Source organism: Lissotriton vulgaris, chromosome 4_1, assembly GCF_964263255.1.
Source record: "Lissotriton vulgaris chromosome 4_1, aLisVul1.2, whole genome shotgun sequence".
Taxonomy (NCBI): domain Eukaryota; kingdom Metazoa; phylum Chordata; class Amphibia; order Caudata; family Salamandridae; genus Lissotriton; species Lissotriton vulgaris.
In genome coordinates this window covers 1,905,636,126-1,905,661,653 of record NC_141691.1, presented here as the reverse complement: position 1 = coordinate 1,905,661,653, position 25,528 = coordinate 1,905,636,126, and the positions used below count along the sequence as shown (strand labels likewise).

Sequence of the window (25,528 nt, the reverse complement as noted above, 5' to 3'; positions counted from 1 at the left end):
CCGAGGCAGGTCAGAGATCACCACATCTCTGGTCAGGATCGCCAGGGAGACCTCCTCATGGTGTTCGGCCACTCGAACTAGGGCCATGGGCGCCGGGTGCAGATTTGTAAATTTGGCCAGAGTCTGGGCGAAGAAACCCGGAGTTCACAGGAGACAAAGTCTTTCTTTTGAAAGGCAGGGCTCTTGGGGCTGCTAGCTGCAGGACACACTCAGGATTTTGCTGGAGCAGGTTTCAGGGAGGGGGTGGAGGGGATGGGACAGGCCGGTAGGTCGGGGTCAAGTCAGTGGGTTTCTTCGTCCTCCTTATTTCAGCACGGCTCTTCAGTCCATCTTCTTCTTGGTCGGTTCTTGTCTGAGGAGACAAGGATCAGGGGTGCCCCGAAATACTAGATTCAAGGGCATCCAGTTAAGTAAAAGGTAGGTACACCCACCATTATGCCCCAACCTGTTATCTGATAATGCATATCCTTATAGAAGACCCCTCACTCACCAACCTAGTTGGTGACATGCTTCATCATCGGGGTCCCACCCCATAGGCCGAGTGCCTATAGGGTGTGCTGCAACACCTGACTACAGTGGAGCTGGTTAGTATTTTTCTTTTATGTGTGCATAACTATCAAGACGTGTTTTAAAAAAGAGCCAAAACTACTCTCTACAAGTGTTTATTCTTGAGTGCTTGAACCCTTATTAAAATCGTGTGGCACCTGTGCCTAATTAGGAAGGCTTTGGTGTCATAAGAAGTGTTTTTAAAAATAGCGAAGTGTGCTATGTGAAAAGTGAAAATTACAAAAACTATTGATTAAAAAGGTCTACATGTTTCAACCATTATATACATTCAAAGGTTTTCGTCAGGACCATTGGATTATGAACTGGGTGGTCCGCACACGCTAAGGCGCGTCCTGCCCAAGTCCAGATAAGAGACCACAAATTGCGGTCTGGTGTAAAAGGGTGCGTTTTTCCTTAATCGGGAAAAAAACGCTTAGCTGCGGCACTACCGCTTCATAGGCACCAGCGTTTCCAAGACGGCAAGAGTCCGTCTCTTGCAACTTCTGTTCATCAAGCGGAAAACCTACTTGGTTTCTGCTGGAGGTGCCCCCGGAATTATTTATGAAAACAATAGAGGAGTATCCCCTCAAAGGCAGAGAAAAGTTTCTCTGGATCTAGGCTTGAGTGCTCTAGTCAGCACAGTATGCCCCAACCTGTTATCGGATAGTTTCTGCTGGAGGTGCCCCGAATTCCTCGGGGTTCCAGCACTCAAGAATAAACACTTGTAGAGAGTAGTTTTGGCCCTTTTTTAAAACACGTCTTGATAGTTATGCACACATAAAAGAAAAATACTAACCAGCTCCACTGTAGTCAGGTGTCGCAGCACACCCTATAGGCACTCGGCCTATGGGGTGGGACCCCGATGATGAAGCATGTCACCAACTAGGTTGGTGAGTGTGGGGTCTTCTATAAGGATATGCATTATCCGATAACAGGTTGGGGCATACTGTGCTGACTAGAGCACTCAAGCCTAGATCCAGAGAAACTTTTCTCTGCTTTCCTCTATTGTTTTCATAAATAATTCCGGGGACCAGGAGTTCCCACCTCACATAAATCTCCCTCACTCGCTTTTTGTTACTGACACCCACCATTATGCCATCTTCCAGTGGGAGGGGGGCATATGGCTGGGTCTGACAGAGTTCTGCTTCACCTCGCCTCCCCCATCTGAGGGGTGGGGTTGGCAAAGGTGGGCACACCTCCCTTCCTCACTTGGTTTTCCCGCAAATTCTCCCGCCCAAAGTGGGGGATATAACCGGTGGGGGCCAGTTGCTGGATGCAACAAAAGGCCTGGGGAAGCCAACGAAGGGGGCAAGCCTGTGAAGCTTCCCCTTCGTGGACCCTGCCCATCCTGAGAGGAGGCTTGGCACCTCGTCCCAGGATGTGCATTGTTTTAGACCTCACAAGAGCAGCAGGCTCTCGACCAGGGGTCCAGAAACATGTGTGGTGGTGGCTGACGACGAGTAGCCCCTCGGCCTGAACACTAGATTTAGGTCATTTTTTAAGGGGGCATCTCTAGCGCAGTTTCCAAGAGCTGATGAGATAGACTTCCTCATCACTCAAGATGTGGAAGCCCTTTACACTAATATTCCACAAAGGGCCACCCTAGAAGTGATTGAAGAGGATCTTAGGAAAACCACTTGGGCTTCACCGACACCACCTAGCTTCATAATTGATTGTGCCACCCTGGCTCTAACAGAGAACTTTTTCCGAGTTCAAATGTCAATTGTACCACCAGACCCAGGGTACATCCAAGGGGAGTACCTTTGCCTCTAGTGTGGCCTGCCTCTATATGGCATCTTTTGAGGCACGCCACATCCATGATGATATTAATCCATACAGTGATAACATCCGGTTATAGAAACGATTTATTGATGATATTCTCATTTTTTAGCATGGTGATAGAGACAACTTCTTCAACTGGGTCAATAACCTTGACCCCCTACCTGAGATTCACAATCCATGCCTCACATCTGAGATACCATTTCTGAATTTAACAATCAAACTGGAAGGAGGTGCCCTAACCACGACAATGTACAAAAAGAGCACGGACCACAAAAGTCTTTTGCTCTTCAACAGCCACCACTTAAAGGCACTAAAAGAGAACTTGCCCTTCGGTCAATTTCTTCGCATACGGAGAAACTGCAGCTCACTGGCCGATTACAAAAGTGAATCGGCATGTTTGGCAGAGAATCTTGCAGACAGGAATTATCCACGGAATAGCATTACTTTCGCACAAAAAAAGAGCATGTAATAACAACAGAGAGAGCCTACTAGAAGCAAGAGTAAAAGATAAAAACCGAAACCTTTACATGTGTGACAACATACACACCAATGTCTAACCAACTAACGAAAGTATTAAAAAAACACTGGGGGATACTGAATACAGGCTCAGTACAATTTGATCAGCCACGATTTGCGTTCAAACGCTCGAGAAATCTTAAAGACATGCTGATTAGCACGAGACCCAAAACTGAAGTGCCCAACAGACAAGGAACACTGTGGGCATTACCAGCAGTGATGGGCCACTATCCATGTGGTTCGTGCACTGCATGCGCATTCACCTCAGTGCACCTCAGTGCACAAGAGCATCACATTAAATGACAACTTTACATGGTCAATGCGCTCACACACTAACTGCAATACAGCCAACTGTGTATACCTACTGACCGGTCCGTGCAAACTATACTATATAGGCATGACAACAAGATCTGTTAAACTACGAATTTCTGAACACCGCAGCAACTTCCATTGCCACAAAAGGAGCACAAATATGAGCACCCACTATTTGGATATGAAACATTCTCCAGATTCCCTTAAATGGGTGATCCTAGAAGCATCCCCAAGCATCTCAAAAAGAAACCTGTTCTCTAGAGAGCAAAGATGGATACACCGTCTGTCAACAAACATCAGTGGTTTAAATGAGGATATACCATGGGGTGCCCTTTAATAACACGTAATATATCTTACACCAGATGTGATCTGAGAGACTACTAACACAGCAGGGAGTGGATTCCTCTGCCTTACGGTGGTCGCACTCAACACATCATTAAGTGTTATTGCCAAGTTCCATTTACAGGATTAAGGCTTCTGAATGCAATCTTTGCCCCTCCTTACAGTTGGCAGTGACAGCTCTAGACAGTGCCAATAAAGCATGTTCCACCGACAGCATTGTGTCTCCCTAATGTGGCTCCCCAATGCAACTGTTGCCCTTCCTCACTGTTGGCAGTGACAGCTAGATACAATACAAATAGAGTGAAACACCATTTAGTAATGGCCGCCATAATCATCCACTGTAATAATGTATATATCGACCACTCAGGAATGGCAGGCGCACTCTTACAACACCCAAAATAAGAAACACCATTCAGTAATGGCCGCCAGTGTACTGAGTTGAACCCGCCGAAGAATACAGATTGTTCACGGCAGAACATAACCACCCGCGGCAATTGCCGCAGTCTTTACTTAAGTATGGACTACGGCTGTTGAAAGACCCGCTGGAGTTTAACTCCACAAACACCCTAGGTCGACGTTCCAGGTTCCCGGACATACAAACATAATTAAAACCACCTGTTAGTAATGGCCGCCAGGTACACACTACCCTGAGCCTCATTAAGCATACAAACAACCGGAGCTACGCCCACAACGAGTCATGTGATTTATCACATGACAAGCACTCCGCCTTCAAAAGACCACTCCACGGGCCGGCAGGTTATCTCCCGGATCCGGTGGAAGAGGGTAGATCGAAGGACGCCTACACTAAGCATCATACGCGAGTACTGACCACCCGTCGGCCCGCCCTACTCCCTAGCTTAACCTTGGTTAATGATTTCCCAATACCTAGCTATACGTTAACTTGTTTAGACTGAATTGGTGATTTTTCAGACCCGTTAGATGGCGGTTAACACGCATCTGTTATGCCCCGCCGTGACCACACGCTAGGTTTTGGTTGTAACCACTGAATTAAAACGATTTACGATGCAGCAAGCCAGGGCAAAGAGTTCACGTTGGTGTAAACTGCTTAACCACGAGGGGTTAGCCGAGGGGAGCCAGCCACTACCCCATACTAAGGGTTCCGCCTTCACATAGCGCCGCCCTACGCACAGGCGCACGGCGGCTTACTGATTCCGGCAATGCCACACACGTCGCACTTAAATCTAGCGATGCATTATATACGCTTAACAGAACTGCCGGGAAAGTACACGCGCTGCATATATTGTTTCCAGGCAATTCAAATGCACATTGAGAGAGAGATTACACGGGAGTAATTAACTGAGTGTGCGCGACCTTTTGCACTGCGCACATGTTGTTACCAGTCTATTTAAAGGCAGATAGAGACAAAGGAAACACAAGAGTAGTTAACTGAGTGTGAGTGACCTGGACACTACGCTAAACCACTGCTTAGAGATATGAATTGTGCAAGATGAACCCTCTGTACGTGTTTAACCAAGCGGGTTACATTACATCAACCCTTAAATATACTTTAATTAGACGCATGTACCCGATATTTGGCCTGCATTTGAATAAGAAATAACTAAACAAGGACAATAAATCTACAATGACACATATATCTCCAAGTTGCACTATGACTGTTACATAAGGATGTTGTCCACAATCACTACACACACCATAATAACACTTATATCCACTCTTCATACAAATGTTTACCAACTTCCTACTATTAGGTACACCTGTATGACTAATAGATGCTTTTTGGTCTTTGTATCAAGGATTCATGTAGAGTGTAACTGATGATAGTTCAGTATGTTGCTAACATCGTCTGCACAGTGTTACACCTTTTTCTTCCCCACACTGCCATCTCGCTTGCACAGGAACAGAGCCGTGTGATAGGCTCCACCGGGCACTGTTGAAGCCTGGGGACCACAAAGAGTGGGTGAGTCCTCCATTAAACAAAGTGTTTTTTCTGTCCTGTTTTTTCCACAGGGACATCATTCACCTTAGTTCACTGTGGAAGATCACCTGTTTTTAAACTTTTTAACCTTATTTGTATTTTCGTCCGCCAGTGAGCGGCCTCACTAGAATATAAGTAGCATGCTTTGGAGTCATCATGGAACATTGTTAGTGTCGTTGAACAAACTGTAAATATCAGATTCCTTTTCCCTTAAATGCCTTTTTCTCCCCCACATGTAGATCCAGGCAGGTCCAGAAGACTTGGGGTAAAAGTGTAACCCCTGACTTACTGAAACTTTGTTTACCTTTTATTAATTTCTGTAGATAGCTTACATTTCTAGGTCCTGAAGAATCGCAGGGTTAATACACCACTAGCGAGAAACATGTTGACCAACACACTTTAACAAGAGCACATAGGCACGCATAGTGGACGTGATAGCGCCTTGTTATACTGCTTTTAATTAAGACAAGAGACCCCAGAATAAAGTTTGTCCGTTCTAGGTACTCCAAGCCCTATTTGATCTCACATCACAGCATCTACACTATTGGGGCCCCACACTTGCACTTCACCATACGGCAGTTGGATAGAAGATCTCCGACAAAGATCCCCTTTTTAGGGAGCACGTTGGGGATTGCACCGCCGCCCCAACGAGGAGCAGCCCATATGATGAAGCATGACACCTGAAAGGGTGTGCGAGGGCATTATGATCCAACAAATGGATCCCCACTACTACCCTCTCTAGGCAATAGTGAGATCCAACCACTTGGCTTCTCCAAACTGCTACGGCTTTTAGAGAGGTACAACATAGAAATCCCTTTTTGTATTGCTCTTATTGAGGCATCCTCCATGTTGGACCTCCCCACTCTTCGTGAAGTGGGAAAACGCCTCTAGCCCCGTCCGTTTTCTTGGCATCTCCAAGATGCCCTCTGTGTGCATTTTTCATTAAATCCCATACTGACATCAGTGTGGGTTTAATGTGCTGAGAAGTAGGATACTACTCAGTTTCAGTTTAGCCATGTGGAGTACGTAATGACAAACTTCCAGTACCATATACTCTTAATGGCATTACTGCACTTACAATGTCCAAAAATTGGTTTAGACACTGTAGGGGTACAGGGCTCATGAACCTGTAACCTCACCACTGGTATAGTGCACCCAGCTAGAGGGGTGGCTGACCTATGCCAGGACAGTGGGTTGTATGCATGACACAAAGGGATATGTGTCATGTCGACTCTTCACTTTGTTCGGCACCAAAACATGCAGCCTGCAAAGGCAGTGTGTATATGTAAAGGTACAGGGCCTCTAAGGGTGGCACAATACGTGCTGCAGCCTTAGAGTGCCAATTGGGGTTTGTCTTCATGCACTTTTAGGGAAAGAACATAGGCCCTGGCTACCCACGGCACACTCTTGTCAAAAGTACAAAGAGGGCCCTTTCTTACAGGCTGCAAATAGGAGAAACAACTGCTGGGGAGTATCGCTTGATGGGCCGAAACCCACTCTACAGATTTGGGCAGGCATCAGAAACTCCACGAACTACCCACACATGCAAAAAGTTGTGGAGGCACATGGGGTCCTCTGTAGCCAACCCTATGCAGGCAGCTACCTCTTTGATGGTTGTGCCTGCTCCAGGGGATGTACAATGTGATGACCGTCGCCCATTGGATGGAGGCGGGATGCCAGTCGCTTGGGGTTCATATCGGGGTGAAGCCTTTATCTACTTTGCGAAAGGCAGGGTGTTATTTTGCCTTGTTCTGGGTCAGTTCCTGCACAACGCAAAAATGTCTTGCACCATCTGGGAATTGTTGCCTGCATTCCAGACGGAACAGCAGGAGTCACAATCGCTGCACCGGATCTTAGATATGGGTTCCAGGAGGGGTATGATCTTGCGCCTGTACACAGCTCTCTAGCTAGACCAATGTACTGACACAATACGAACACGCCAACTGTGGGATGCTGACCTTGGTTATCCTTTGACAGACCAGGAGTGGGACAGGGCTTGCACACAGGTTAGGGATGTTGCAAGCAACGCAAGATTCAAACGGACACAATTTCACTATCTGCACTGCACATACCTCACTCCCCAGAGACTACATAGAATCTTCCCTGCATGCCAAGAGGGGTGTCAGATGGAATACCAGCCTGGCGACGTCCCTACACATAACCTAGGCATGCCCGCTGCTCATGGATTATTGTTGCACAGTCCAAGAGGAGCTCAGGGAACTCACTGCTGCTTCTCATTTTTTTTAATACATCCAGGAGCTCCCCAGTCAGTCCTACTAAGTAGCTAATTTACTGCTCATTTCGTCTGCAGTGTTCTGCATTATGTGCTGCCACTATTTCTAAACTTTCAGCCATCTTGGAATAGTATTACCCATAGTGTATCCTTGTTTTACTGTTTCAAGACGACCCTCAAGCTTAGGCGCAATATGCTAGCCACCTCGGATCAGTAGAACAATACACTATACACTTTAACATTCGAACATAGCCTCCAGTAAGAGGTCTACTGAGCAGCCAACTTGACATGTTACTGTGCATAGTGAATCATTGTTTCTATAGCTCTAACACATTGCAGTTATATACATCTTTAAAATAACAACACAGTACCTAGAATATGATTGTACAATGGGCACCAAATGGTATGCCTATTTTAACTTTTTGCCTTGTAAGCATATGCCCGCCAACTTTAGGTGCCACCATGTTTTCTTTTTTAACAGGGTTATTGCAAGAATGAGTCAGGAGGTGGGCAAATGTATGTATGAGTGCATGGATGAGTGGTAAAGTGCATGTGTGATGACTCATTGCCTAAGTAAGTATATGGGTTCCAGTCTACATACACCTGCCTAGATAAACACCTGGTGTATGTGAGCAATATATTATTTTGTTATCCACAGTCCACAAAACTACGTATTATGGTAGATTTCAGCCACTATATCATTTGCACAGCATCAATTAATCAAAAAGGTCTTCACTAACAGAGCTTATTGTTTATCTTATGGATGAAGGTAACTTTTTAAAAATGTAAATACATTAAACAGGACTAGTGTTAAAATTTGTAGTCTTTATGTGTGTTACTACATCACTTGGTACTCTACAAAGAGCGTATTGGGGGGTACAACTCTTCTCCTGAAGCAATATGAACAGGTTTTCGCTGCATTGCTGCTGGCTCACTTTTAGGTTTCCAAGGGATATAAAAAAGTTTTTTAAGCGTTGGAAGAGTCAGTAGGTCTTACCTATGCAAGGTACTGGCCTCATCAATGTTTTTAGCCATGTTGTACATCAACGAAACTGCTTTGCAGCACGGCTGAAAGTTTTTTATTTTTCTTAAGTTTGTGGCAGGACAAAAAAACAATATGAAGCAGCCAGCGTTGCCCACATCATTCTTTTTAACTGGAGGGAGAGTAAGGGGCAAGCAATGACAACGAGAGGGTGATAGTCCGGGTGTAAGCATCGACAACAGGTAAGGAACGATGGGTGTAAGCAACGACGTAGGAGCAGGGAATAGGAAGTAAACGAGGGAGCCAGCTTAAAAAGACTAATTCTGATACAGAGCTGAAACCGTAAGAAACAAGTTTTGGCAATGCCAATAGGTCTGGTTTAAAGGAAGATTGTATGGTAATGTGAGGCATTGCCAAAAATACGATACATATGGATATGAATGTATATGGAAGCCCAGATCTGTAGAATAATATTGGTGCAGGTTCAATGAAAAAAACATAACATGTGTATTTGTAAAGCGCACGATTACCCGTGGGTGTCTTGGCACTGAACAGATGTTTACTTTTACCCAACTCAATGGTACTCATTTTATCGACCTCAGATGGATGAAAGGCTGAATGGACCTTCCGGGATTTGAACCTTTGACCATGAGGTCGAACACAGGCCCCTGCAGTGGCTGCTTTAGTCCACTGAGCCACCAAACCCGGCTAAACACCCATGTAGGTGGATAAATAAACAAAATGATCAAACACTGTGTGGAGGGAAAGCACTTTTCTGGTGGAAGCACACAATCAAAACATGTACGCCTGGCTCCCAACATGTGGGTGGAGCCAAAGCCACTTTCTAGTTATGTTCAAATAATTGTCTGGCAACAGCTGCGCTGTAAAGTCACACCATAAAGAGTAGTGTCTAAAATATTAAGCAGTGGAACAGCACAAATAATGCACCCATGCTCCATGGGAGGGAGAAAGGTCTAAAGATAAAGGAAGCCTATGGCAGATTACCAATAGGAAGCAAGCTAATGAGAGTAACAATGAAGTCAACCAATGGGTGGTCTAGAAGCCCAACGACAGAAAACAAAAGGTCTGGAAGAAAATACACATATGCCGTCTGCATACCTGAAAGTTGACTCCTGCCTGGGAGACAGCAAGCCAGGCGCGATTTATCTTATGAAAAAATTCTGATGCCTTTGTGTATAGTGCCGTAGTCTATCAGGGAGGTTTTAATGTCCCTTCTGTGCTGGCAACCTAGGTACAAAAAAAATCCCGTTAGTTACATTTCAATAGTCTTACTCTGTTATTGACAATCTGTTAAGAGATGTAATTTTAAAACATTTGCATTTAAGAACAATAAGATTATTCATCTTCAAAACATTGGCAACTGATCAAAAACATGTCCCTTTCATAAGAATAAAAGAAATTCTTGAAGGAGCTTAAAATTACTCATAGATGCAAGTAAAACAGAAACAGAAATTCAATTCACTGGCAATACCAGATCATATGTATAGCATTCAGCAAACTAAATTGACTCTCTGTGAATTAAATAACAGGTGTTGGAATAACCAACTGATTTAAATACCATCCGAAAGGTGAAAGGCTGCAATGCATTTCAAAGATTCGAACCTGTGAGGTTACACAAGTCTCTGCTACACATCAACTTATCAGGGTCATTTGTGGAAAAACTGAAAAATTCCAAAAAGACATGACCTTAGCAGGGAGTTGTCTCAAATGGTAGAGCGTATCACACTCCAAGTAGCATATACAGAGCAGGTTACTACCCTCGCATACACATCTTCCCAGAGCCCCAAAACACTTTACTGTGACAACTACAAAGCGTGAGGTGTGTCGACTTCAGAAGAAAATTAAGTTAGAAGATGGCACTCAATCTCAGACCTGCATCAGCACAGCTCAGAACCAGTCCCAAACAAGTGTGACTGCTGCCGTTAGATCTTCCCAACCCAAAAAGACCACTGCTGCACCTACCAGAAGGAGTTGAAGAAGTGGTGGTTGAATATGGACAGTTAGATAAGACACAGAGCTGCAGATTAGTGTTGCCGGCAGTCGGTGAAGGTAATGCAGTTTGCAGCTGACAATTAGTGATGGTGCCGTTGGTCTCTTGGGCGTGGTTGCCTGGGAGGCAGACAGAGCCAGTGTGAGGGAATGCAACCGCCTGGGCCCGAGAGCCTAAGCCAGCTGGAAAACAAGACAGGGGTGATTCTGGTTAGACCCAAAAGGTAAGAATTAGCCATAGTCCAGATCAGGTGATTTTCTTTCAGCAGCTAATGTAGAACAGGTGTCCAATCAACGATCGCAGGCTACTAATAGCTTGCAGACCCCTTCAGAGAATTATTTTGCCTTGAGTTAATTTTTGCATAAAGCATGGGCGCGACACTAATGGCACCGAGGGTGATCACAACTTCCTCCAGATTACGACTGATTCAGACACATTATCTGTATAGTGCGTATCTCTCCCCAGTTAGGCTTCATCGACCTGGACTGCTTTCTGGGCCTACATATTTTCCATGTGGTGCAATCCATGTTGATTTTTACCATGCAGTTTGGTTATGGCCACAATTCAAGTATTTTGTACAATGGTGATGGGAGATTTTTCCGAGGAGCTTGGTTTCGAGGTCCCCCTTTCTCCTTTGAGGATTCTATTGGGTGTCCTCGGGGATTCAGGGAGCGCGAGGGCTGAGCGGTCATTTCTGGGGATGTCCCTTATGGATGCTAAACGGGACATTGCGGCCCGATGGACGTCTCCTCCTACACTTTCTCAGTGGCGCCCGGGAGTGGATTGGCGCACACAGCAGGAAAAAAACAGCCTACAAGGCCTGGAGCTGTCCCCATAAACACAGTAGAGAATGGGGGAAATGGTTGGGCCAGTAAACCCATGTTTCCGACTAATGCCGAGAGTATAGCTATTGTTGCTACTTTGTAATAATGTTTTATCTGAACTAAAGCCAATGCCCTCAGAATATGCTATGTATCTTCCTTTGGCGAACTAAGTGTGTGTCATAATGTTGTTAATGATTTCAATCAAAAATTCTATAAAATATATTTATTGATTTTTTTTAAATAAGCTCCAAGCCAATAAATAAATGTTGCATTTTCATTTTCAAGTTAAGGGAAGGCTGTGTTTATTTAACATTATCATTATCGGGCTGCAAATATCCGGGACTGATAATGAGCAGTGTTCAACTCAGCTTTATGACCCATGGTGGGGCACGGAGGTGAAGAACTGAAGCACAGAGATATTTAGTTATGAAAATAAAAGTTTTTGTCAACTCAATTTTGAAGTGTGCAAACAAAATAATGTTTGTGAATGCTTTTAAAGGGGAGAAAATTTAAATGAAAAGTTTAGGTTAACTCTTCATTTTAATTTTCCCCCATTTCCGTGCTGTGTTTACAAACAGCAGGCATCTTCCTTCCAGTGGCCAGTAGACACGGTGCCATATTTATAATTGAAAAATAGTCTTTTTTTTTCAATGGGAGACATTTAAAGTGAAGGAAAGCGTTTCTATGAAACATTAGGTCTTAATATTTTTCTCCACTTTCAATTAATCTTAATGTCAGCATTAAGATGTTGTGAGGAACTTAGGGGATATTCTAAGAAGGTTTAGAGGGTTTGATTAATAGGTCGGGAGTTTTATTGGTTTGGTACAATGCATGCAGTGATTTTGTGTATAGCATTTGTTTGCTATTTGTAATTCTGAGTCGGGGAAGGTTTTGCACTTAGCAGTGAAGGGTGTAACATCTTTGTTGTGCAACATGTGTGTTTCTTCACAGTTGGATAATTGCAGGGAGTGAGGGTTGATGAGGGGGGTGGTGGTGCAGGGGCAGTCATATTATGATTTCCATTGGACACAAAAAGTCTGTTTAGAGCAGTTGGTGAAGCTATCTCTTATTTGTTTCAGCAAACCCCTGACGAAGAGCTACTTGGCTCGAGATGCATTGGGTGAAATTAAATTATATGAGCCTACTCATATCAATGATTCTTCCCACGTGTCACTGTTAAAAGCCTTGATGGGCGAGCAGGAGGCATTTGAAAATGTTCAATAAAAGAATCATGGTGACATCAGGCTCTCTCCGCAGTGATTTTCAACAAAAGTAATGGATTAAATGTGAAATGAGGAATTGTGTAAATATGGTTTCACTGGTCAAATATGAATTATTCAACATGGAGTGGCCTATGGTGAGGAAAAGTTTCCTGCATCTAGCATTGACAGAGGGGTGCGCAAGCCTCGTGCATTTTTGGTTTTCTTAATGTTTTAAGAGCAAAGTTTCTTCACTTTAAATTCCTCTCACTTAAACAAACAGCTGTATTTTTCTTGATATAAATATGGCACGGTGTCTACAGGCCACTAGGAGCAAGATGCTTGCAGTTTGTAAATGTAACACTTTAAAAATGGAAGAAAATTAGAATGATACGGTTGTGGAATCCGTGTAAACATAAAGCTAAGTTTCATTTTCTCCCATTTTAAAGTGCACATTTACACGCAGCTAGCATCTTGCTCCCTGGTGGCTGGTAGACACAGTGCCATATTACTAACTAAAAAATACAGCCAGTTTTTTTTAAATGTTAGAAATTTAAAGTGCAGGAAAATGTTCCATAATATGGAAGTTTCAGCAGAACATTTTTCTGCACTTTAAATTTTGCCCATTAAAAAAAAGTATATGCTTGTGTTATACATGAAATGGTTTCACATATGGCGAAAGGTATGTCCTGTGCCACAAATACATACAACAGAGGCCCTCAGTCACAAATACAGATATATTCCATTCCTATACACACACACACACACGTTTACACATTCACATAGACGACGCTCTCAAGGACGCACATGGCAGCCACCTCATAGTGCCCCCAGTCAAAAAGTTGTGTCGAACCCAAAGTATCTAGGCCTACACTCAATGAAGCTTGGCCGTGGGATGTCTAGTAAGTAGCTCACCATTTTCACTGATAAGAAGTAGCTCTCACAAGAAAAGGTTGGATACCCCTGCTGTAGAACATATGAAATGTTTTTTTAAGGTTTATTCCTAGTTGAAATAAAAAGGACCCTCCTACACTGTTGCAGGTCCGCATTGCCACTTCCATTCAACCTATAAAAACTGGAAGGAACTTTCAGTGAGGGAGCAATATTTAATAGTGTTAAACTATTTTAGGTATCTAACATTTTTAGCAACATTATGTAGTTGCACCTCTCTGATTGTATGTGTTGGTGATCCATCTGATGGTACCACATATGGCAAAAGACAGGCTTTCTTATTAAGCATTCTTATGCTTTAAGACTAATAATGGTGCAGCACATGGACAAGAGGCATTTGAGCTTCAAGAGAGCTCTGGGTGCAGAGTCTGGGGACAGCTATGTAGCATTGGGGGAGACGAGGGATTGTCGGGGGCAGTCTCTCTGGGGTTCCACTCAGCCTCACAGAAAGGTAAGTGCATATCCTAGAAATCAACCCTGCCCTTCAGAGAACGCAAAAACAAAGCAGTCTAAACTAACCCTGGGCGTAGTTTGCGTAGTAGTGCTACGCGAAGTGCACGCCGCACTAGGCAAGCTACGTGTAGCTACACGAACTGCATAGTGCGGTAGGGAAAATGCTGTTCGCACTGATTGCACAGTGCCGGATGCTTGTCCACACTGTGCCATCATTGCAAACGGCATCTTGCACAGTGCAAGCGGTTGTTTTCTGCCGCTCAAGTAGATTTGTACTAGAGCGGCAGCTTTCTCAACGCGGATTGATAGTTTCTTATCGAGAGCGTCGCGAGCATACGCGACCACACGAAATGAGAAACCTGACCTCCCCACGTTGAGAATCTCGCCGGGAGGTATATTTTCCAAGCTCGATATCGGCAACTTGATGGTGATGATCACGAATCAGGAAAACGTCTCGCCGGGATGTTGATTTTGCTCGCTCGTGGTCACCAACTTGACGTTGAGGACCACGAGCAAGCAAAAAATGCCCGCTGCGCGTTTTTTGCACAACGCTACATGCAATTCGCGTAGGGCGTAGTAGCGCAAACTACGCACGCTCAGCAAGCGTAGCTTAGTCTTACCCCCAGGGTTAGTCTAAACTATGTGCATAACAGCTCTTGGTAAAGGTGGGGTCTAAAACCAATCAACACCCATGTCAGCACATAAGTGAATGTGGGGCCTACAGGTAATGGGGCATTAGCTGTGTAGTGCAGGAGGGCAGCCCAGCAAGGTGAGGACTCATTGGAACAACAGAGTCATATCACCAAGGAAAAATAAGCGGTGAGAGTGCCAATACAGCATAATATATGGACCTGGACCGTGACTGTAATTTTACCACCTAGGGATTAAAAACAACTGTTCCATATGTGTAGATATTTTCACTGTGTATCGTACACACACAAAAAAGTGAAAATATAGAAGGGCACCTCACTGGCAAACAGAATGCTTGTGGGAAAAAGCTACCAACAATGTGGATTCTCATTGCTGGTGTTCTGTCAATGTGTGTATGTGAGTGGAAAGGTAGTGGGAAAAGCAGACTACTTCTCTTCTCAACGCTTTACATGCCCGTTGAGAAACCACTGGCATGCCACCTTAAAAATCGCACTGTTACAGTCACCTGACCAACTTTTTGAGAGATAGTCGGCTGCCATAAATATTATTTGCACGTTTGAATGTATAAAACAAAGCAAAACACTACACAATCGGAAAGCTTGTCTATTTGTGCCAGGAGATAAACTCCACTGTAGAAAATGACTGAGTTTACCATACATGTGCCATGCTATAATATATGTAAGGGTGTGGCTTTACAGCTAGTGCAGCAGACTTTGAAAATGGGGAACCAGGTTAGAGTCTAGCAGGAGGCTCAAACATCATATGATTCTGGGCAAATCACGTAATCTCCCCATGCCCAAAACAAGCATTGGAAATGCACTAGGTCTCGCATTAGAATAGTTGGAGCTATTGGTCTTGTAAATCTAATATTTTTTTAAGTTTTAATTTTTTTATTGTAAATGCCAATATTTATAGAATTTGCAAATGTGACACCTATAGCATTATTTAACATTTTGTTGTGTCATTTGTAATAAAGCATATCAGTAGGAATAGCAAATCGAACTATCACTGTTTTGTCCGGCAGAAAGCACTTTAGTTGCAGAACGAATGTGCAAAAATAAAAAAAGTTTAGGATGAAAGCCACATACGTACGAACACATATAAAAATACAGCACCAAACGTACCTCACATACATGTCTTTATATGCAATCAACTGGCCTATAGCCAACTCACTCTTGGATCTTCTTGAGGCGAACAGACTAAGTCACATTACATTGATGCGCTTGAACTTACAGCGCTTGGAAATCTGCTATGAAACGCTATACGTTGTGGCCACCTGAAGCGCAACCTCACGCAGTTTGCAACCCTTGTCCCTTCTCATGGATGTAAGTGGCATTCATAAACAACAAATACACGTGTATAAATAAACTTTTTTCACTACTATGCCCTTAGCACCCTCGACTAAATAATTGAATTGTTCTGCTTTCCCTTGTATTTTGGACCTTACATTCTAATGAGACCAACAGTGTTCCCCGACGGAAGTCTTGCACCCCGAGGTTGTGAAGACACAGACTCACAGCCGATCAAGTATGCGAAACTACATAAAGGGCTGGAAAAAAACATTGAGGCGGAGGGCGTCCAGACTGCGGGGGGGGGGCACAGAATGGGGGGCGGGATGACGCAGCGGAGGACCAAAGTCGCGGTGGGATGGAGGTTGAATGGTACAAGAAAAGTGCAGTTGCAAGGGTGCGGGAGGTTCCAGCGGGCGAAGGTGGCATGGGCTTGGTGGTTATGCGGATAGGAAACATCATGCGAGGAGGAGGGCGGAAATCGCGCCAGTGAACTCAGCAGCAGGGGCTTTGTCAATTTAACGTTATTGCTAAATACAGCGTTTGCCTTGAAGTTCCGATACAAACTTCATCAGTGTTGAAAGAAATGCAGAGCACATTAGACCATATGCTGCACACTTCCAACAGTAGAGAACATTGCATAATAGGCCAGTCTACAGGTCATCGGGTCGGATTGCCAGTAAAGGAGGGAAGGACCAGGTTGAGGGGGGGGATTGTCCAGGAGATGGTGGGGCGGGTGGGGGGAGGGGGCACGGTGAAAAGCAAGCTTAAAATAAAAAAAAGTACACTGGGGGGGAGGAGAACACAAGTTAAAACGAGACACAGCCTGGCGGCAGTGAAAGTTGCAGCAGAGGAAATGAAAAGTGGACGCGGCGATCTCCCAACACTGCATTTCTTGACATGGGAAGTACCCAACTACTGGTGGCCTGAGAAGCGTTCGTGTGGCAGGGGGCGGGGAGCCGAACCCTTTGATGTAGCTCAAGGTCTAGCGGGCGTGAAAAAAAGCAATTAGGGGGAGGAGAAGTGAGGCCAGCACGCACTGCGCACGCTGGGGAAGCCTGTGGGAGGGAGGCTGATGGCTTTGATGTGGGGAAATGCACGTCCTTCTGTCCACGTGCACTGCAATAGATCGCCAGTTTAGTTAAGCTCTGGATAAGCCCCTATAATCTCGAAAGCTCAATGCGCAAGCGCATTGACAGGCGAGACCTAAAAAGAAGGTGTCCTTCTGTAATGCACCTTGTGCCCATGTAAAGCACTCGGATACCTTCGGAGGGAGCATGAGCTATATAAAACAAAAAAAGGCTTTGTGTTTTCTGTACTCAACCTTGATTCGTTCAAATTTCTACTCTGAAACTTAACTACACTTCTTTTACTCCACCATCTCACAATTTCTACAATAATGATGTGTTTAGAAACCTGAATGATGTTTATACTACGGTAAAACTTTGAGGAACCTTTCCTTAATCCTGAAATTAACCACATCTCCAACCTGAAAATCAATTTCCTTTTCTCAACCCGTTGTACAAGTTCACTTACTCTTGTTTTAAGAATCCTTCACTCTATAACTCGCATCTTTCAAACAATAAATTCAGTCTCCACATGTTAACTTGAGTACCCTACTCGGAGACAACTTATTTGAGGAGTGCCTAAACCGTAACAATAAGAATGGTGCCACTTCAGTAGTCAATTGAGTATTATGCTAACTCCATAATCTCTCACATACCATCTCCTGAATATTTAATGCAGATGAGACCAACAGTTGGATGGTTTCCTTCATACATAATCAAACAGGCCTCTCATGGGACTCATTTGGATGGTTACCAACTGTGTGGCTCAAAAGTAATCCATTAAATCATATGTATGCATTTGCTTCATCTAATCAATAACATACAGTAATGATTAAGAAATAAATCAAAGCCATTTTTATCTTAGTTTCAGATTTAGTCAATCAACTAATGAAACCGTGGTGCAATATATGAAATCAACAAAATGCCCTGAGCATTAGGAAAGCACTCAACAGTGCTCTGCCCTCCAGCTCTGAAGTTCAGCATGCCTTCACGCTCCATTTGCTCAATCAATTTGCCGACGCGTTTCAAGGTTACAACACCACTTCATCCTGGGCTGCATAAACGACACCTGAGAATCGCATTGTTTCATTTCCGGCTCATTTTATTTCAAGACCCCCAGTGGGCGTGTGCTGAGTGCAACATCACTCCAGTATTACTCTGGGACTTGAAGTCCAAAATGCGATAAACATGGTTTACCTTCAGTAAGTTCAAGTGTACATTTAAAATTATGCTCGTCTTTTAGACGCCTTTAATAGGTCAATGTCACGTTTAGGTATGCTTAATTACTCTAAATATTTACAACAAGGGGTGGTGAGGGACAGAGTCTCTGAATTAAACAGAAAGCTCTCACCCAGTCAAGAGATCAGGGCTAGATCCAACACCGTTTTTTAGCTCACTGCACCATCCCAGTTTCAGAACCTGGCTGTATGCAAATTAGTCTGTTCCTGTCCCAGTGCATGATGGGAACAGGGCAAACCAAACTACAAAAGCCAATTCTTACACTGGGAAGGAAACAAGCTCCCGGGGACCGGTTTCTGGCATTACAGCCGTCTTCGGCCCGGTTTGCTTGAATCCTGATGGTGCAATGAGCAAGGGTCTCACATCTGAGAATACCCTTCCACGCTTAGGGTGGACAAAAATATTTACAACAAGCAAACAGCCAGGTTCTGAAACTGGGATGGTGCAGTGAGCTAAAAAACGGTGTTGGATCTAGCCCCGATCTCTTGACTGGGTGAGAGTTTTCTGCTTCATTCAGAGACTCTGTCCCTCACCACCCCTTGTTGTAAATAATTACTCTAAAAGCACTGTGCCAAGAAAGTTACAATCCGTTTGTACCTTCAGCCACGCCCAGCTGGTAGCTATATTCCTCTCACAGCAGGTGATGGTGCCTTCTTCACGGCCTACTACAGCGAGGCATGTATGCTGGAAGGTGTGAGACAGAGTTGAGTGCTCTTTCGAAGCTCAAGAGCCTTTGTTGATCTATATTATGTGCACGGCCGCCCTGGCCGTGGGAAGATGCACCAGTTTCCTCTAGGACTGCAAAGTCGGATGGGAAAAAGCTTCGGAGAGGAACCCTTCCTTTCCGTGAAGCACGCTTCCTCAAGGGTGATGAATGCTTGCAGACTGGACTCCTTATCCTTCTCAAGGAAAATATATTTTTAGGCCAAAGGATCACAGGGGGACTGAGCCTACTCAAGGCAATAATGTTACTCATTGCTTCTCGGACTTCATTTACCAGCATGACTATGTGCGTCCAGAATGTACCACGCCCACAATGGGCGGTTTCATTCCATAAATAAAGAATAAATGAAGCGTTGAGTTGTCAATCCCTCCGTGAAGCTATCCATGATTATGGGGCATTCCAGCCTCAAAACGCATCGGATTTGGTATAATGCAATTAGGCTGTCGGGAAGCAAGCTACAGCGAGGCATGTATACTGGAAGGTGTGAGACAGCATTGAGTGCTCTTTCGAAGTTCAAGGGCCTTTGTTGAGATTATATATTATATATATATATATATATATATATATATATATATATATATTCTCCTCCGCTCCTGACAACACCAGCCTGCCGCACTCTCAAGCGAGTGCTTGCTTGACGGGGGTGTACCCGTCACATACACACTGCTCCAAACATCCTACAGGACTCGGCATGTTTCAGATCAGCAGCACTCACGGGGGTGGTTTTTTCAAAAAAGATTTATTCAAAAACCTTTGCACATCAAAGACGCGTTTCGGCGCTTAGCCTTCATCAATTTGTTACACAGTTCGCGGCACGGCCATTCAAATATACATGTGTCACGTGATACTATCATGTACATAGAAAGAGGACTCCTCTTTTCTCCATTTTCATGCCTCCATGTTGTAGTATGCAAAGTGTCATTCAATATGCGATATATATCGTTAACATTAGCAATCTCATAAATATAAATGTGGACCATTATAGTCTAACAATTATTAATTATTCAGCCCTGGATGGGCTGTTGGATCATTCCTTTATCCGTGTTGTTCATTTATGCCCTGGATGGGCTCACACTAATACTATACTCATTATATGTGCATAAGTATCACTATTCAAGACTCCAATGATAGTTCAAATTCATTTCCTTAATACACTATATAATATCTATGTGCATTATCACTGTTTTAAAGTATCAGAAAAATAATGTAAGAAAAACCATAACTGTAAAATCATACTTTACATAATACTAGCCCAGATGCACTGCTAATTCTTCATGCATATTGAGACCATTCGGCACCTTACTTTGTAAATCAATAATATACTGTGATTCTAACCGTCTAAGTTTCTGTAGACGATCACCTCCCCTAACACTGACGGGGACACTATCTAGGCACATGTACGACAACAGATCCCTGTTGCATCCATGTGCAGTGTCAAAATGTCTAGAAACCGGATACGTTGCGTCGGCATTGTTTATGGCCCGCATGTGCTCCAAGATGCGTATCTTAACTGGGTGGGTAGTGCTCCCAAAATGTCTCTTTCAACAGGGACAGGTTAAACAGCGTATGGTGTCGTACATGTCAAGAATTTGTTTATTTTTCTGGGTGTCTTTAAGCCTGGGATCCTATAATTCAAAGTACGTTTACTATGCTTGCACGCTTTACAGCGGCCGCATGGGTAAAAACCATTTAATTGTTTCAACTGCGGTGGAATACTCTGACTCTCATGGTGGCTATGTACAAGGTGATCCTTCAATGTCCTGGCCTTCCTAAATGTGACCAACGGGTTGGGTGGTAGATCTTTTCTAATGATGTTATCAGTCATAAGGATATTCCAGTTCTTTCTCAGGATTCTTTTTTATTTCTCCTGCATTTTCTGAAAAAGTTGTAATTAACCTGAAAGTGCCACTCCCTGATTCTCTATTCTTGGTTTTAAGTAGCTCCTTTCTTTCCAAGTTGTTAACTTTCCTTAGAGCCTCAATTACCACACCTTCTTCATAACCTCTAGCTTTAAATCTGGTTATGCATTTTTTCGAAGCAATTCTTCAGCTGGTGTGCCTTTTTCTGAGTAAAGGAGGTTGTGCTCAAGATATAAATATATACACACACACAGATAAGTGTACATAGGTACAGAGTTTCTTGAATAGGGCTTCCTTTACACTTCATGGAAATCAGCGTCTCTTTGATGACAGCTCCAAATTCCACCATCTAACTCAATGGACCCTGGAACCCATACAAAGAGATACCACCGGAAAAAGCAACATTCTACACTTTAAAGAGGCAATGCGCTAAAAGTAATTCTTACAGTACATCCCTAAGGCCCAAGCCCATACAGTATTCGGGAACCAGACTGATCCTCAACCTGTCCAAACGGACCCACATTACAGAGCACCTGAGGAACCTCCACTGGCTCCCCGTGCAGAAAAGATGTCATTCCAAACTACTGACATGCCTACACAGCCCTCCATGGCCAAGGACCAGCATACATGAAACATTATGTGAAGTTCCACCAACTAACCAGAAACCTTTGCTCTGTCTCCCTCATCCTTGCACAGACACTGTACGTCCGCCATAGCCACAGCAGAGGCTGCTGCATCTCCCCCCTCACCACCAAGTCCTGGAATGGCCTCCGTCTCCAACTCCAAACATCACCCTCTCTGATGGACTTCAGGAAGAGACTCAAGAACTGGCTTTTCTACTAAGCCCTGCAACCCAGCGCTTGTATACCCTCACGGGTGATAAGCCACACTCTCAAAAGTACTGATTGACTGACTGTGGAATGTGAGAGTGATGCTACAGGGCAGATGAGTGAAGGGGTAGGCGCAGATCCTGAGGAGTAAATAGAGTGGTCAGCTATTCAAGTGCTGTGTGAGGAGCAGCAGTGGGTGGGAGTAGCAACGCCATAAAATACAGAATGGGGTTCATTTGATCAGCACAACCACTAAGAACATGGGGAGCTTCTGGACGTGGCGAGGACAAAATGGTGAGGGGCGATCCTCGTTACGCAGCGGAATGTGTTGAGCACAGGGGGGTGGCAGCAGTCCGGATTGCGCGCAATAAATGCGTGTGAAGCACAGGATCAGCCCAGCTACACACACCACCGCAGTTGTGAGCCCAACAACACACGCCAGGATGTGGAAGGAAGGCGGGCCAGGCTCAGCGGGAGAGGTGGTACAAAAGGGGGTTGTGATGGACGGAGCACCTGAACCAATTAAACACTCAGTTGGCAGGGTATGCTCAGACGTGAGTCCCTTGCTTACTTTGCCACTGGATTCAAGAAAGCCTGGCTGAAGACGGCTGTAATGCCAGAAACCGATCCTAGGAAGCTTGTGTCAGGTGCAGGGAAGACATGGCTTGGCAGTTCGGGCTGGACTGTTTCCATGAGGCGCAGGGTCAGACTGATTTGCATATGGCCATGTCTGAACTGGGGTGGCAGAGTAGGCTAAAGAACGGTGATGAATTAAACCCAGATCTGTTGACTGGGTGTGAGTGTTTGATTGGTTCAGATGCTCCGTCCATCACCACCCCCCTTTTGTACCGCTCGGCAGGAGAGGTAGCACATGGAGGGAAGGGTGGGCTAACTCAGCTCTATGATTTGGTGAGTGGAAGCACACCATAACAGCCTGTGAATGTTTCTATCAGGGGTGTGTGCAGTGAAAGGAGTGGCAGCGCAGCTGCTCGGGTAGTTGGATGCCGAAGTCAAAGTGGTGCAGATTAGCCTCGCGAAGGCCAAGGAGTGTTAGCCTCGCGCATGGGAGTTGGTAGAAACCACAGTTTGGAGAACCAAGTCCAAGCCAGGAGTAGGATCCGAGATACCCATCACACGTAGGAATAGATACGCAACCCAGGAATTGCAGTCCGGGCTTAGGCAGGAATGGACAGAACACCAGGGAGATCGATGGGAGGAACTCAGCTACCAGCATTGGGGAAAGTGGTGGACTTCGGGGCCACAGAAAGTATTCATCGGGGGCAAAGAAAGGGGGCTTATTCTGGTACAGAGCAAAGAGAACAATCAAGCACTACCTTAATGAACCAACGAATTCGAAGCCTGATGACAGCCCAGCCTCAGAGCAGACCAGGAGCCTAACTACACAAGGGCAGCACAGACAGAGCAGCACCTGGGACCGTGAAGTGGCATTTAGATTCCTGGGGCAGCTCAGATCCCTCGCCCTTTCAACAAGTCAGTCCCACTCACCGCACTGGTTGTGTTCCCGGCGTCGGCGCTGGGCCGGTCTCGGGTGCAGAAGGGGAGCCGTCCTAGCGAGAGCGGAGGAGGCTGGTCTCAGCCCTGCACTTGGCTTCGGAGAAACGGTGCAAGGCCTAGGCTGAAACAGGGGGAATCCTGGTGAACTGGAACAGAGAGAGGGACAGAAAGCTAGTCGCAGAGAATGACGTGTCCTGCCAGTGTACAGACCGGGTGGCTCCGGGCATCACGTCGCGACACAAACACTGCTGCAGGGCGGAGTCGTTAAACTGTGTTGTCTTCTAATCAGCACCCTCTTCGCATATCTCCGAGACCCTTCGACAGCTTCGGGTCCGGGCACTCCAGTCGACTCACCGAGCCAGACCCGAAGGGGCGGTAACCCAGTCAGTCACAGAGTCGAGAGTCGGCATTTTCGAGACTAACTGAAGCCCACCCACAGACAGAAGGCGTACCCGTGCAGCAGCTGAGTGCTGACACTGAGGCACGTGCACTCGCGGGGCTCCCGCAGCCAATAAACAACTGACAAGAGCTTTTCTAGCCAATCCCATCGCAAGAGAAGCCTTATCCAATCCCATCACACTCTCTAGCACTATTTTGTTTCCACACACCAGGTTGGTTTGCGTGGCTGCGGGCATTCGTTGACCGCAAGATTTTGTCCCTGAATTAGAGGCGTCCATTTAAGGGATAAACAATGGAAGTGTATGAAGATTTTGGACAGGTGATACAACTCAATCCGCCTGGAAGAAAAAGGAGTAGACTTTTTAATATTTATGTACGTTTTATGGCTATACCGCTGGTAAACATTGGACTATTTATAGAAGAAATAGAGAATTCAGTCAAATTAAGTTGTGAGATTTATTATAAAAAATGAGGAGGAATTACATTAGATTGCTGGTGCTCTGCTGCGATAGGTATCTTAGAGGTGCTGATTTATTAACGTGGTTTGCATGCATAGAGTGCTGGCAATTCGGAACAGCAGTACATCGGTAAGGCAAGTTACATGTACTTAATTTATCATTTTTAATACTGCGCCTATAACGTGCAACGGAAAGAACATTACAAATCGTTTATGGGTAAATAGTGTGTTTGTGTTCTCACCTGTGTCTTTACATATGCGTTAATTTTTTTTATATTTGCATTTCTTCAAGCATTCTAGGCAGAGGTGATCACCAGTAGCATTTAAAAGACAAAACAAGAACGGATCAAGGAGAAAAAGTTGTACACCATGAAAATAAGAAAATCTCAAGAAACATTAAGGTCAAAGTTGTAGCCCAAAAGGCACTGGGAGATTCTGGAACATAGAAGTGCCCGTATCGTACTGGCTCTCATAAGGCTCCCTCTGATTTCCATGTTCCATTTAACAAATGGTTCACTTATATCAACAAACCGTATGGTCTAGTACTGTTGACAAAATAATTCTTCCGACCTATGAAGAGCAGGAAGTAAAGATATGATCGATGACATTTATCGAATGATTATAGAGCCAAACTCTCTAGAGTGGCAGGACCAAATGGGATTCCAGTCAACATACTAAAGCTGGATCCGGACATTTTGAGCCAAATTTTGTTTACGTTATTATCAAAGATTCTCCAATCTAGCCAAATTCCACCCCCTATAGAAAAGTTTCTAGTGAGACCGCAAGTACTACTGTCCTGTCACACTACTGAACACCAAAGGGAAGCTTACCAAACAGTATCAGATCGGGCTGCTCTACCCTTGATAATATTGTGGCATTGAAATTAATAGTCAATTCAATTATAAGAAACCGTTGTTCTTTATATGTTTGCTTCATTGACTTCATCACTGTTAGGACTAGAAGCATGTGCACCCTCACCTCACTACCAGTACCAGAATGCATTGCCATAGAGAGGGATTGTGTTCTGTCCCATACTGCTTAGGGACTGACCATGTGGCATGATGGGAGGTTCATAAGCCTTCCCATAGAAAATGGCGGTGCTTGGTTTTCCTAGCTGAACCCTCGATCGCTAGTCGTCATCTCCACCCTTCCAATTACCCTGAATACCTGTTTACTGAACCGGAGAATCCTGTATTTCCTGTGACTGTTTCCTGTGACTGTGCCTCAGTCTTTGTGAACCGCGCTGCCTGCAAACCTCGGAAGGGCTTCTCTCACGCTTCCAACAAACATCCGAAGGCATTTTGTTTTCTTCATAAAGAACTTTATTGTCAACAGCAACGCTGTCAGAGTTACATCGCCGCCCGCGGATGTGTACACGCCTCGAGTGCGA

General features: G+C 44.7%; 1 protein-coding gene across 7 annotated transcripts in view; it reads right to left on the bottom strand.

The window, feature by feature from the left end:
- Window positions 1-23,771, bottom strand: part of PHF20L1 (PHD finger protein 20 like 1) — a 648,585-nt gene extending 624,814 nt beyond the window's left edge. For 2 of the 7 annotated variants that reach the window (XM_086966236.1, XM_086966234.1), the window contains exons 1-3: window positions 23,274-23,459; window positions 10,654-10,863; window positions 9,790-9,918 (exon numbers count right to left, since the gene is read on the bottom strand). The gene's annotated coding sequence lies outside the window, so the exon portion shown is untranslated. Of the gene's footprint in view, window positions 1-9,789; window positions 9,919-10,653; window positions 10,864-23,273 lie in introns of all 7 variants that reach the window. The other 5 variants (XM_086966239.1, XM_086966237.1, XM_086966240.1 and 2 more) reach the window with 5 other exon arrangements.
- Window positions 23,772-25,528: the final 1,757 nt, after the last annotated feature.